Source organism: Aptenodytes forsteri, unplaced genomic scaffold (assembly GCF_000699145.1).
Source record: "Aptenodytes forsteri isolate BGI_AS27 unplaced genomic scaffold, ASM69914v1 Scaffold8, whole genome shotgun sequence".
Classification (NCBI taxonomy): Eukaryota; Metazoa; Chordata; class Aves; order Sphenisciformes; family Spheniscidae; genus Aptenodytes; species Aptenodytes forsteri.
Genome location: NW_008796218.1, coordinates 10,351,304 through 10,355,233, shown reverse-complemented (window position 1 = coordinate 10,355,233; position 3,930 = coordinate 10,351,304).

Here is a 3,930-nt window from a genome sequence, read left to right as displayed (position 1 = left end):
GGCTGAGGGAACTGGGGTTGTTTAGCCTGGAGAAAAGGAGGCTGAGGAGAGACCTTATCGCCCTCTACAACTACCTGAAAGGAGGTTGTAGGGAGGTGGGTGTCAGTCTCTTCTCCCAAGTAACAAGCAATAGGATGAGAGGAAATGGCCTCAAGTTGTGCCAGGGGAGGTTTAGACTGGATATTAGGAAAAATTTCTTCACCAAAGGAGTTATCAAGCATTGGAACAGGCTGCCCAGGGGAGTGGTTGAGTCCCCATCCCTGGAGGCCTTTAAAAGATGAGTAGATGAGGTGCTTAGGGACATGGTTTAGTGGTGGACTTTGCAGTGCTAGGTTAACAGTTGGACATCTTAAAGGTCTTTTCCAACCTAAATGATTCTACGGTTCTCAAAAAGCAATATTGCCATTCAGCATTGTGTAACATTAAGTTATTTAAACAGAAAGAGGAAAATAAGAAAGTTTCCCTAAAGGGCAGCGTATATTAGCTAACACAATCCTGCAGAGCTGGCTTGATTGTAGCTGAACTAGCATATGGGCAGAGAAGCCTGTTACTGTCCACAAAGGTATATCCTCAAGGACTCCTAGACTCTAGAGATTTCTACACTGAATATACCACGAGCCAAGTCAACATCTCATCATCAAAAGTAAAAGTTCCCTGCTCTTTCCTGTCACCTCCTTCCCTTCCCAGCATCTTCTGGCTGCACACTACCACTGCTTGCCCTGAGCCAGCACTCATTTGATGCAAAGCAAGCTGACTCAGCTCAGTGAAATTACAGAAAAATGACCTCTGGCAAAAAAGTAAATGTTCTTTTGCCACTGGAGTGAATTTACTGCTCACCTTGTGGCCAGAGCGCATCACTAGGAGCGGGAGGGTGGAGCAGGGAAGGAGGAAAGGAGAGTAAGGCCTTCTCCTTTGGGTATCAGCAAGCAGCTGAGGCAGCCCAGCCCAGCCCAGCCCAGCCCAGCCCTGCTGCCACACCACACCTGCATGCTGCAGCTTTGAAGATCACTCCTCGGACCTTAGGCAGATGATTCTCATTAAAGCACTACCTTAAGTACTTAAATCCATCTCCTAACCATCACATGACATTTTTGACTCTGTCAAGGCTTTGTTATTTTTCCAAGTGGAGACTGTTCATTTAGGGAAAGAAATGAGCAACAAAAATTCAGTACTGCCCCAGGCTGGTATGCTGCACAGATTGTGTTACAGTGCTGTAATTTAAGATTTTGCGCTTAAATAGAGTGAAAAATTGTATCAGCTTATGTTTCAGCAAAATATATTTATTTCATTAAATTCTTGACTTGAGAGACAAGCACATACAATATCATTACTGGCTATAGGCACTCAGTTATGAACTACACTTTGGAAAGTGTGAAAGCCCACCACAGCTCAGTTCCTAAATGGCAAGTAATAGCTGCATTTGAAATGAAAGCATTCCTTACTAACACAAGAATGAAAGTATTTTCAATATTCAGAATCATGAATATGTCTAATGACTTCTAAATACACATCTTAATATGTACACTTTAATCTACACATTAAAATAACATATGTAATTAGCAGGATTTATCAAAGGATTTTTTCTATCGCTGACATCTTTCAGAAAAGCTGTTTATAAGTACCATGGATACCAGGATACTGTAAAAGCACTTGCTCTAAACAGACTCTTTTGTTGTCTTACAGAATGGTGTTACAAAATATCTTTTGGTTACAAAAAGATAAAATGCACAAACTTCGAGGTAGCTTTCCTAGACAGAGAATAGCAACAAGCAGCAGGGATCAGTTTAATGAGAAAACTGCGGAAGTCTCACCAGCTAGTCTCAGGACAAATAGATTTATCTCATATGCAGGAAAAGCAAACTACTGTATAAACTGGCTTTATCTGGTGGTTATGGACATTAGCAATGAAGTTTTCAGTCTACTACACCTCTATTAAAACCATATAAGAGAAAATTAAACTTAACAACAGCTGTCAACTTCTGTTTCACTCAACTTCACTATTTGATTACAAGAAAGAGGATATACTCCAACAATGTTCAGGGAAACACTGTGTCTGTGGTATATTGACAAATAGTTCATTTAGTGGTCTAAACTAATTGTGTATCTGTTTCCCTGCCTGTATGTCTGGACTGGTGCTTTGTGATTCAAATCAAACCAAATCACTGGTTTGTGATTTCTCAGGTAACATGATTTTACAGCCACGTATCTAACAGTTTTAACACCCTCCCCCTTCTCCTTAGAGAAATATCCTGTAATGAAAATACACATCATTATGGTACTCTTTAAAGTTCGTGTTGCCATTACTTGAGAAAAATCAAACAACACTAGCAGTTTTACAATTTATTAATATGTCGTTCCAAATTCGTGGCAAGAAACTTTTAAGGTAGCTCCACACCAACACGCTCGCTCTAGATAACCAAACACTACAGCTAGGGTGGAAAAGGCATTTGGTATCACTTAGGTCCATGTATCGCCCTTCCCTCAGGCCCACTTGAGGGAAACAATGCACTCTATGTGTAATATTATAATGGAGATTAGCGGAGATCCTGCAGGGAAATCAAAAACCGTAGGTTCTTCCCCGCTGGAAATGCTACTTTCAATAGTATCAGCAGCATAAGTGCTTCATCATTAGCATAAAACTGGAGTAATTTTCTGTCATCAGGCCTCGTTCATATGTAAAACAGTAACCCTCGTGTTTCCCAGGGAAAGAAGGTCTCCCACCACCCCCAATCTCCTCCAGCTGCAAGCAATACAGGTGCTAACTTATGCAAACACAAGGAAAACTCACTCTGCTGGTTTCTGGCTTTGGTGCGCTGCTTCTCTTCTCCCTCTGCCCTGGCCTCTGGGTGACTTCGCTCAGTCTCGTCGGTGCTGATGACTTTCACGCTTACTTTTCCCTCCTCATGCAAGGCTGCATTTCTTCCTATAGTTGGCTTGCTGCTCCTTGAAACTAGGCATGGGAAAAGCAAAACCTCAGCTTTTCCTTCTGAAGTTTACCTTTCTGCTTTCTCATTTAATATTGACCACTCCACTTTTTTTTTTTTTTAGCATTTAATCTGATTGGCTGTAGTGAAGTTTTTAAACTCTGCATTTCACTATAAAATTCATTTCGCTCTGTGGTTCGATATTGGCTGGAGTACGACAAACTGAATCTTCAAAAGACTTACTTGTTAGCACACACCTTCTCCTGAGCATTGCCTTCAGGTGCAGTCGCCCTCTTTTCAAGTGCATATTCCTCATCTTTACCTCTGAGGCACATTCCTCCTGCTCATCTCAGCCTCTGTACCTTCAACCTGCAAGGGAGAACAAGACACCATAGTTCACCCGCCATCCCCCTGCCCCACACCGATGTCCCCATCGCTCTTACCCTGTTCTGTGCAGCTGGTGCCCATTTCCCTTATACTTTAACAGGCACACAGCCAAAGATTTAGGAATTTACTGTCTGTGCACCAGGTGGCTTAAATTGCTCTAAATACTCAAATATTCTTTCTGTCTGTTTCTCTTGCTGTTTGAATTTTGGCCTATTCAGACTCAGGCCTGCAATGACTTATTGATGGGGAACGCCTAAGTCTTTCGGAAAGCTCTGATGTATCTATATATATTAGAAGCTTTTAGCTTGTAAAGAGAAAAAAATTAGCTAAAGGGCTGTGCTTTTATATTATTTAACCTCTGTAAAGCATCCTCAGAGCGATGACCAACCTAATCCCCCGGGGAACCGGCACACATATATATATTAGAAGCTTTTAGCTTGTAAAGAGAAAAAAATTAGCTAAAGGGCTGTGCTTTTATATTATTTAACCTCTGTAAAGCATCCTCAGAGCGATGACCAACCTAATCCCCCGGGGAACCGGCACACAGGACCTTGAAGCGGCAAAGCAAAGGCTCGGGGCTGCCCTGAGGGAAACGCGACCACGAGCTTCTCCCGGTGAC